We start from the raw sequence: 12,139 nt of genomic DNA, 5'->3' as shown, positions 1-12,139 counted from the left end.
TAAACATTTATTTACTGTAACTAGGTTTTGTGCTTACGACTATTTGAATTTATCGTCTGTGTGTGTTTGTGGGTAGTACAGCTTGGATAATCTGTGTTTCAGGACCGTCTCGTCGTTTCGTATTGGAGGGAATTTGTATTCGCGCTCGTTACTCCTCTGTAATACCTGCGTTTTGTTTTTGCATCTGAGTTTAAAAGTAAATAAAAATAGAAGAAACTAGAACGAAAATAGAAGTTATTTAATAAAAAGGAATGGTACCAAGTGCAAATCAATCTCTTATTAAGTACAGAAATATTACACTTTTTTAATTATTGTCAAACTTTAAAAAGCGATCCGCCCCGGCTTCGTACGGATACAATGCTGATATTGAATATACTACAGAAGTTGTTTATCAACAACATCACATTAGAAACTTCTAAAATTATCAGGGTTTCTCTACTATATTGTGCATGTTTTGTACATATAAACCTTCCTCTTAAATCAATATATCTATTGAAAAAAAACCGTATCAAAATTCGTTGTGTAATTTTAAAGGTCTAACTATACATATGGACAACAGTGGTAAGCGACTTAATAATGATAGTTATGATTAAGAAACCTAAGAAAACCAGACGAAAGCAATTTAGATTAGTTTAATAGTATATGACGTCAAAATTAAAAATGGCGTCCATTATCTAAATGGATACGTATTCGAAACATCATTTATTTTTTAAAGTGAATAAAACAGACTCTATTGCGCTGGCTTTTATATAACCTTAATCCTTTTTTTACAACTGTATCGATTTCTTTTGTTTATTTTCGATCCACTAATTACACATAAGTATCAACGGAGATCGAATCTGCTTACCTCGGTCCCTTCCTGAACGATCGTCGCGCTGATCAGAATGGACGAGAAACGAAACGTAAGACATAATGTGGACATGGTTGTATATATTTATAGTACGACACAACTCAGATGTAGCATCGGCAAAATTCGTAAAACCGATCACATCTGAATTGAGTACGCTATCCCAAATTATCAATATGTATTTCTCATGCGAATATGATCTTTGCACAAACGTAATAACTTGTAATATCATATGACCTAATATATTCGTCAATTTGACGCGTCGATTTACAAGAACTTGCATGCTCTGACGCGAGAATCTATAGCGACGAATAGCGTCGAATGGCGCGATAGGGAGCTCTTTCTATTGGTCGTGTAAATCGGCAGTAATCGGTTTTATTTTCATTCCATTGCATTTTCCGGTGCTACATCTAATTTGTGTCGTACTATACGTAAAGCTGGACATTTTCTATTTTTAAATTCGCAGTAAATAAAAGTCCCATTCAAAATGTTATCTATATTATTCTATATTAATATTATAAATGTGAAAGTAACTCTGTCTGTCTGTCGCTCTTTCACGATCAAACCAATAAACCGAATTTGATGAAATTCGGTATGAAGAAAATTTGAACTTTAAGTAAAGCCTTATTTAAAGTTCAAATTTGCTTCATTTTTACACCCTTAAATGCGAACGAAACCTCGAGCAACTAGCAGTTTATTTATATGCCTCAAGATAGCATAGTAATAACATGTAATCCATATTTAGTAACTAAATGATGACGTCACAGGAAATCCCTTGAAATCTGCGTTATCGTGAAAATAATTAATGTTCATTAAAGCGATCCCTAAAGCTAAGGAATGAGTGATAATATTTATATATAGGAAACAAGATAATATAACCTGCTACGCTAGATGAATCTTAATTCAAAACATACATCGATCCGCGCGTCTCCGCGTCGACACGGGAAAATACGTCACACGTCAAAATCACATAATGACGTTAGAAGCAAACGCATAGACGTCAATTAATCTGGAAAATTTTCAGCGAGTACTTATCAAATGTGTGAAACGTGCAAAATATTGCGTGCACTGCTAGTTTAAAATAATATTTAATACATAAAAGTTACTTGTTTGTAAGGCTTTGTTAAAGTCCATCTGGTAAAGTACGTCCCACTCATAATTTATTATACCCACCATCCAAAAATGCCCAATATTTTTGAGACAGTGTAGTATTATGTTAGTGTGTTTGTATGTATGTTTTTCAGTATGTTCGGTATGTTTTTGGCCGTATCGGCTTCTAACTAAATAAAAATATACATACTCAAACTCAAAATATACACTTAGTTATTGATTAGTCAAATTAAACACTACCACCGGTTCGAAGAAACACCCTAACCTGAGAAGAACCGGCGAAAGAAACTTAGCGAGTCTTTTTTTGTAAAATTTATTAAATATATTAAATATGAAGGTTAGAATACATTTATATACTTTTAAATTTTTAATGACAACGGTAAATTGTATATAAACAAAAAATGGCGGATCATCGCTATTCTTTCCCTTGCAATTAAATATTTTTGTGAACGGTTTCACAATCCTTAACTTGTAAAGAATTCGTTTACAAAACTCCGCCTGCGCTAATGAAATACTAAAAAGCTTAATCTAATTTTACAAGCATATAATTTACAGTTATTTCTGAATTTGTAAAACAATTCGAATTTTATTGTGACAGTTGATTTCATCGCTGATATAATTAATTTATTTTTTTAAACGTAGAACGTGAGTTAAACTTTTTTTTTCTTAATGTAGAAGGCAGATGTACATCAGCCCAACTTTGCCTATAGACATGAGCATTGTAAAAAGTAAAAACATTTCATAGACTGTGGTAAGTGTTGTCTATATATTTTTATTTTTTTTTTTTTATCGTAAAGAAGCAGGCAGTTACTTTTTTTTTAAGAAGTAAACGGACAACTGGACTTATAGCTGATAAATGGTCATCTTTGCTCATTAATCATTGGTTTTAAAAGAAGTATTCACTCTTCCTTGCTAATTATATCAACTGGCAGTATGGCATATGCTACGACTTTGCTTGAAGAAACTTAAAAATAATAATTAGTACGTTCAAAGCGTAACACGTTTCTCCAATTCCAAAAACGTATATTGACCTTATTTATCTATCTTGGTTTGCTAAAACAATGAAGCTTTGAATGCGTCGATTGGATTAATTATTCAAAATAAATTTTAGTATATCTTTTATATTCGTATATATAACTAATAATAATACAATCAGACAAAACAGTTTACTAGTTTCTCTGCTTGTCAAGCGACTATCTTTTTCTTTTTTGTTTGACAACTATCGGCAAACGTAATATGAAATAAGAAAAAAGAAAAAATAATTGAAAACATGTCATATGTTATCTACAAATATTCAATAATTGACACATATGCTGCGAACTGTAGGAACTATATATTCCCTTATTTCGTGGATCATATTTTTCGAAAATGAAAATGTTCCTCCAGAATCTCAAATACTTTAATTAATCGATATTTAAGCATTTCTATTTAATTATTATTAATATCTTTCGTGTCGTTAAATTCTTTGTTTTTTTTTAATCGACCTCTAGGCTAATTTCACCAGTGTTGCCACAAGCATTGAATATCTCAAAAGTTTTTTTTGTTTTCCAATTTCAGCCAGTGACAAAGATACTTTTGAGTAATTGCATTAATTCGACGAAACGAGTTTCGACACATCGATTTGTATTCTGATTATGACATTCCGTGTGACAACCAAAATCGTTTTTCGTTGGAATATTTTCGAAAACTTGATTTATTACAGTGCTTTAGATGTACGTATTGGTCAGTTTGAGAATGCTGACGGGACTTCTCAGCATATATGAACACTACGGTGACAATATAAATAAAATTATTGCATAAAAAAAAATTAAGGACAAACATTTACTTAATTAATCTTGTCTAAGTTATTGGTCGCTAAGAAGTTCCCTGTAAAGTAAAAAAAAAAGTAAAGTAACAGCCTGTAAATTTCCCACTGCTGGGATATGGCCGCTTCGTCCATTAAGGAGAGGAGAGGGTTTGGAACATATTCCACCCCGCTGTTCCAATGCGGGTTGGTGGAATGCACATGTGGCAGAATTTCGATGAAATTAGACACAAGCAGGTTTCCTCACGATGTTTTCCTTCTCACCGCCGAGTACGAGATGAATTATAAACACAAATTAAGCAATATATGTATAGTGGTGCTTGCCTTGGGTTTGAACCCGCAATCATCGGTTAAGATGCACTGGGCCATCATAGCTCAGTAGGCCATCTCAGCTCCTGTTCCCTGGCTTAGAGCCAAAATTATGTCATACTTAAAATGCATCCTTATCGGAACTGAATCAGCATTTAAGGTTAGGTTAATTATTTGGAAATCACTTGACAAAAGATTTGATCTAAACAAACTAACAAACACATTATAATAAATTGACTAGTGTTAAATGTTTGTCTGTATAAGTAGCTTAATAACTTGGATCCTCAATATTTCCTGATAATCTATAAATACTGTCTCGAAGCAAAGCGACATTTTTTGTAATGCCTAATTGCACAATCTACCTTTAATAAATAGAAAACAAGACAACAAACTTTTGTTTCGAAGAAGTGTTTTAGTACAAATCTTTTTTACATGAGTAGCTGCGCTTTGCATTTTTACCCGATTTTAATTCAAACTATTGAAAATTCAACAGTGATATTCATATTCTCGAAATAACGAATTAAGCGTTACTGAACGTAAAGTTTTAATTTTATTTAAAAATATTTTTAATCTATAACGTCAATGCCATTACCTACTCCTAAAGTCTAAACTACAACATTAAATTTACATACCAATGATACTTAACGTTTAAAAACAAAGAAGCTATTCCAAGCGTTTTCGAACGAAACAAACGGGATGACCAAATACAGCCATTTCATAGGTCACGTTAGGGCTTAGTTAATTTAATTTGCTTTAGCTGGAGCAATTCTCTATATTCTCGTATTCAAATCGAGAAGAATAATTATTTCAAATATCGAATGTTCTAAAGTATATCTGATCGAATTGACGTTCCTATTTCAAACCAGACTTATTCAAGTTTGATCTATGATGTTGGTACTTTAAAATGACATAGACAACTTTTTTTTTCTTCAAATAAAAGCAAAGGTGTTCAGTTGCAGGATCGTATTTAATTATATCGTACGTATTTAAATTCAAAGCAAAATGCCAAATACATTGATCACTGATTAGTAAACAAATGTTCGTTTCGACTACAACAGAAACACTAGGTGTGTTTCTCTCTCTTGAAAATAGCTAGACGGATACTACGACTAGAGTCGATGTAGACATAAAATATATACTTCCATACTAATATTATAAATGCGAAGGTAACTCTGTCTCGCTTTCACGCCAAAATTATAGGACCGTTTTAAATGAAATTCGGTGCACAAATAGTCTAGTCTGAGAAAGGACATAAGCTTTTTTGGAAACAAAGAGGTAAAACCTCTTTGTATACCAATCATCAACGTAATCATCATCATTATCAGCCTTAGTTTGTACACTGCTGGACACAGGCCTCTACAATGTGGTCTTTCTCCGGCTACTCGCATCCAACTCCTGCCTGCCGTCTTGCATAAATCGTCACTCCACCGTGCCTGAGTAATATTTAAAGTTTATTTCTTAAATATGTTCATATTCTACGCGATTCTTCTAATTATAAACATTTTCTCAGGGTGTGTGTGTATAAATCATATTGTTTTTTCTTGTGTGAAGTCGGGACTTGTCTCTAGTATTAATCAATAAATACTCTAAACGCCTAAAGGTCGCTGGCGTGCGCGGCCACGTAAATAATTAGATAGGACTAATTAAACGCAACTACTTAGACTTCGGGCCCGGTCTCACAGTCTACGATAACTGGAGGTTTAGATCACGCTGGTCGATTAAGGTATATGTGTAATTCTCTTTTTTTTAATATGTGTTAAATATTTTTGACAACATCACATGCATTCCTCTGATCCTAATGTAAGTAACGATGGTACCACAAAAACTCAGACCAAAGATAACATAGAAACCTAATGAACATTTTCTACATCGACTTGGCCAGGAATCGAATCCGGAACTTCAGACTGGCATACCCATGAACACGATAACACTAATCGAATATGTAGATCTAATCTTAATTCAATTCTTAATTTTGTAATTATTATTATTAAATGGCTTTTAATTGTGCCAATAGGGCACAGTTTATTTCGCTAACGTGATGTAAGAATCTCCATCTTCCTCATCCATCAGACTCGAAGAAAATTAATCGGTTTGATCGAGTGACCAAATATTTAAAGATAATATAATTACCTTGTTCTTCTAACATACGAGTTAACAAAATTGACTAAACACAAACGTCAACGAAAATGCAACATTAATAAGATGAGGCATTTCAGGGAGAATGTTGTTTATAAAATCCCACCTCATTCAATTTTCGACAAACAACCTGGATTTGAATCGAGATGGTCCAGTGGTTAGAACGCGTGCATCTTAACCGATGATTGCGGGTTCAAACCCAGGCAAGCACCGCTGTTTTATGTGCTTAATTTGTCTTTATAATTCATCTCGTGCTCAACGGTGAAATTCATTGGAACAGCGTGGTGGAATATGTTCCAAAACCTTCTCCTCAAAGGGAGAGGAGGCCTTTAGCCCAGCAGTGGGAATTTACAGGCTGTTGTTTTGTTTGTTAACCTAGATTTGGAATGCACAATCTACGACTAGGCGAAACATGTATTTGTCGCCCGCAATGTGTCAAAATTTCATTTGACGTATGCATAAATTTAACTATATATTCTTCTCTTCGGATCGGATCTTCCGTTAAAATAGCAGCACTCTAGCTATTGAGATGTATTTGCCGACGATAAGACAGTACCATTGTCACAGCGCTAACCAAATTGACAAGAAAACCAGAATATACCAAATAATTAACAATCAAATTTTATATTTATAAATGGTAGTAAACATTTTCGAACCTAAATTAAAATGTTAGATTTATTTATTTCTATTACTTCATTTTTACTTTCAAATTATATTACAGGGAGTCTTCCTTTTAAAGAAGCTACAAGAGACATTAGATATATGGTAAATAAAGAATTACTAATATAAAGTCAAACAATGAATTATAATTAAATAAGTAGTTTTTTCAAAATACTGTTACATGACTATAATATTCGTCTTTTATCGGTTAATAAAAACGTTTCTTCATTTAATTACAGATTAAAAACAAGCGTTTATGGTCCTAAGCCTACGGTGCAAATGGTCTCAAGCCAAATGCGATGGTAATGTACCGCGGCGGCTGCTAATTCCGATTCGATACCACTTAAGCGGTATTCTGAAAGCTATCTAATTTACTGCCTCCACGTAACTAATGTATTTCATTGAAATAAGCGATATTTATTCGTTATGATGATGATAAACTTATTGTTTTGACATGAATGCTATTCGAAATTCAAAAGTTTTGGATTACAGATGTATTATTGATGTAAATAGGTTGCATTATTACAAATATAATGATTTAAATAAAGCAAACTATTTCACGTTACAGGGCCTTTTTGTATATTAAAAAAATCTAACCTCATTTCCCTAAATTAAAAATAGTATACCATCAACATCAACAGCCTGTAAATTCCCACTGCTGGGCTAAAGGCCTCCTCTCCCTTTGAGGAGAAGTTTTGGAACATTCCACCACGCTGTTCCAATGCGGGTTGGTGGAATACACATGTGGCAGAATTTCTATGAAATTTTTCACATGCAGGTTTCCTCACGATGTTTTCCTTCAACGCTGAGCACGAGATGAATAATAAAGACAAATAAAGCACTTGAATCAGCGGTGCTTGCCTGGAATTGAACCCGCAATCATCGGTTAAGATGCATGCGTTCTAACCACTGGGCCATCTCGACTAAAATAGTATACCATTTATTTTTATTTATTTACACAGACTAGAACTAGAACTAGTAAACCGATGATTGTTTAAATCTCACAGCAAAGATCACCTACTTAATTGACGTTTACAATTAATTTCGTGCTTGGTGCGCAAAAACCAACAACACGCATTGGACCAGAATTGTGAAATAATGTCCAAAGAAGAGGCCTTATCCTTGTAAAATTAAAGGTCACTGAAAATTATTTCAATAACATCAGGAGTATGACTGTTTGTTACACTTTCACGCCTTAACTAATCAACCAATCGTCATGAAAATGTGCATGTGTAAGCTTTGTTAAGCCTGAGCCCTTTGAAGCCGCTTTTATTACAAACCCTTGGCTAGTTCAGTAGGCTTAATTTAATCATTGAACGTTAGTATTCCTTTTGTACCTCTTTTAAGATTTAATGCTTTTAGCTACAGTAACTAATTTTGTATACTAAGTTTCGTTCAATGACCTTATTGTTTTATGATCTAACAAATAATCTGTACCCTAATATAGAAGTAAGAAAATCATCTATAGTACCACGACTACTAATATTACACTACACTGTACTACTTATACACAACTCAAGGTATAGTGAGTTTAGTTTATGCGTTCTGACTACCAGAAAACAATTATGATATTTAAACATACATACGATAGCGCGATATATTGTACTTGTAACGCCATCTATTATTAGATCGCGTAAAATAATTCAAATTATATTTCTTTCTATATAGTAACCATCGTTTACAAATAAAAAAAAAAGCAATTGACGATTTTCTTAGGAAATCTCTAAGCATTTTAATATAAAATAATGTTATAGATTTTCATTATAAAATGATCCCATAAGTTGTACGGTAAACGTAATTTTCCTTTTAAATGTTAATTTAAAACAACATATAAGACCTTATTGCAAGAAACTTTTTGCACTCATGACGAAAGTGTCTTTACTAATGCGGACCAGAGTCTCCTTAACCAAAAATGGTTTTCAAAGTAATTTATTTTGTATAACTTTTAATTTGCTTAATCGTCAAGCCATATATATCTAAGTAAATTACTTTAAGCCATCACCAGCCGCAATGATACCGCACATTACAGCTCCCTGGCCATTTTACAGACCTTATACGGTACATCTGTACTTCTATCTAATCTAATCCCTTCAGTTTACTTTGCGGGTACAATCGAAATTAAACCCTTTTGTCATTTATATTAAATACATTTTTGAATGGCTTTAAGCTAATTTGAAACTTAAGATATGTACAAATGATTATAGACTTTATAATTAAGTGTGTTAGAGAAGATTATGCTTTGAGTGAATATTTTCGTTAAGACCCTTAACCTAGGCGTGAGCAATCGAAGGTACATTTGTTTAACTTACTGTTTGAGAAGATCTTTGGTTGGAAGGAACGCTAATTTTCAGTATTATAGAAAGCCTAATGGATTTTCGATGGAAATTACAAATAATTATTAGGTGAGGAGTTAAGAACTTTCATTTCGCTTAATTTCTAAATGGACAGGCGATTTTTTTCCCGCGGTATCTTTTTTTTTTATTAATTTAAGAAACAATCGAATTTAGTTCATCTTTTATATATAGGTATATGTATTTTTGCTTGCGTTTCAAAATAAATATGTATACGAGATGTCCAGTCTGTTGATTTATTGCATTATTAACTATTAGTTTTCACTCGTAGCTTTTCTTTCGTAATATATATATATATTCCGTTGAAGGTTCTAGGTATAAAAAGTAGCGTTTTTCTTGGGGTTCAATCTCGTTTAAACAAATTTTATCCAATATTTGTAAAAATAACTTTACCATAATTTATTGGTTTTTATTTTTTTTTTTTTTGTTTTATTGATACTAGGAACACAGGAAGGCTTAGGTAGACAAACCAAAAGATAATGTTTACCCCCTGTAAACTATGGAGAGAGAGAGAAATCCTACTGTTGGTAATTTAAAACTAGCACAATATCTATATTTTTAATTTAAAAGGAATTCATAATGATCACAAGGTGTTATCACTTTCATCCGACACATGAAGATTCCTCATAATGGTCTTCTTTACCGTAGAGCACGAGATAAACTATGAATAATGAAAATTTAGTAATTGCCTGAATCAACAACGATCGCATGAGGTGTTCTTACCACTGGGTCATATTAGCTCCACATACGCACACGAGCATTTATAACAAGCAAAAAAAGAATACAATGTCGTAGGAATACATATAACATTATAAATAAAAGTATTTTTAAATGTATTCACGAAAACATAAATTTATTATAATATGAGTTAGTGAGTTATAACAATTTCCGGTGCAGCGTCTATCCATCATGCGAGCCAGAAAAAACTAAAACGCTATTTACGAATAAAGAGTTCCATATTCAAATCGTGGTCGCGACGATTAGCATCCAAGATGGCCGTCTGATTTTCGGCCAGTGATACAGATTTCAATTTCCTGCCTACGTTATCACACTTCTGTCATCTAAGTTTGACAAATAAGTTCATTTTGACGAGTCGGTTGGTGTAGCGGGCAATTTATTATTTTAGAATGATTATGCAGTAGTTCAGACTGTATAGTTTAAATATATTCTTGGTCTGCTTAACAATGTAAGTGTATATATTTTTTTGTTTTTGAATAATTTAATTTTTGAATTTCGAAGATCATTTGATCGCGAACCTCCTACAGAAGTCACTTTTGAATAAGGAGTTACTTTATTTAAAAATATTTAAAACTTCTTTCATAACTTAATTATTTAAGCTATAGTGATAATCGAATTTCTTTTTATATTATTATCTATGGATAGATCCCCTTACGCGATATGTAAAAAAAAAAATGATTAAACCGCCAGTTTTGCCGACGTAGTGATCGAATCCAACTTTTAATTAACATTTTAAAAATCGAATGACAATCGTCCAAGACGAATACCCTAATTTAAAAACTTAATTGAGTACTCGTTGTCGTCCCAAATTATTCCGAGTGGATTCGTTTTTCTTAAAATCTTGAGGAAATCGCTTTTTCTAACTATGATTAAAATAAGTCATCACAACCAGCACGATATTGAAAAACTAGAAAATACACTTTTGTAACAAATTTATGTAAAAAAAGCAATTGCTCGAATACAATAATTCTTTGTTTTTAAACTTCTTTTAAAAAAATAGTAATCGAATGGAAATACTATTAGTGAGCCCAGGTGAGGTAGGCAATGCATAATATCAAGTTGTGGTTTAAAAATAAACTAACATGCTTTTTAAATTATCTACGATTTCTACATCTTATATCACTAGTACCCAAAATTATTTACCTTACAAAACTCTGATTATGTATCGTAATAAAAAAGCTAAATATTAATAAGATTGATGTAATTGAGAAAGCATAAAGTTATTTTGTACGACATTAAGCGCCAAATAACTGACTAAGATGCTTTACTCGTAGTATGTCCCTAATAAAGTAGATTTTAACTTCCAGAAGCTATCACCAGCGCATGTAAGCATGTAAAGTAAAAAGCCGCCTCGGCTGCATCGAAATAGCAAAATAATTGCGACGCTCGGCCTTAAATCCAACATCATTTGTTTATTAAGGGCCACCGCGCGCCATTTTAGCATAAATACGCACTATAGGGCTGACTGGATGAATACTGGTGGAGATGTAACAATTCAAGAGCCCTAAAGGCCTAAACATACCATGATCCCTTTTTTGAGTGACACGATTGAAATACGCATTAATTAAAATTAAAAGATATTGAACGGGTGGTATCAATTACTTTTATAGGATAAAAGTGAAAAATAATAGTTTTCCCAGTCTTTCAAACGACTTCGAGGAAATTAGCATATAAAATAAATATATACATAATAAATATTTATTTGTATGTCACTACTGTAATATATGCGTTTCCAGAAAATAAATAGAGTTTTAAAATAATAATATGTAAATTTTTATTCAGCCAATGTTTTTTAAAGGAAATATGGGGGATCAGGAAGATTTTAAATACCGAAAACTACCAGGCGAGCATACCGCGTAAAGAAGTGGCCGGTCTCTGTCCACTTGTCATCGGTTGCGAGCACTCGCATAAATCCGACGACGACATTCTTTGCGGCCACCGCCGCCGCGTCTCTGTGCTCCTGGTACTCGGTCCTACGAGACAGGCTTTTCTTTGTCATGTGTAATTTTTATTAAAGTTTTTTATTATTCATTTACATTTTAAATTCATTCTGATTTATGTATGTAAGGTGATTTAAATAAAAAGACAATATTTTTGCTTAAATAAATAGTAAGTACATTCATTATATTCATTTGTTTAGTACACAAAGAACTTGCAAAAGGAAAAAGATTTCCAAATAATAAT

This window comes from Vanessa cardui, chromosome 24 (genome assembly GCF_905220365.1).
Source record: "Vanessa cardui chromosome 24, ilVanCard2.1, whole genome shotgun sequence".
Classification (NCBI taxonomy): domain Eukaryota; kingdom Metazoa; phylum Arthropoda; class Insecta; order Lepidoptera; family Nymphalidae; genus Vanessa; species Vanessa cardui.
The sequence above is the reverse complement of the archived record's forward strand: the minus strand, read 5'-3'. Positions refer to the sequence as shown.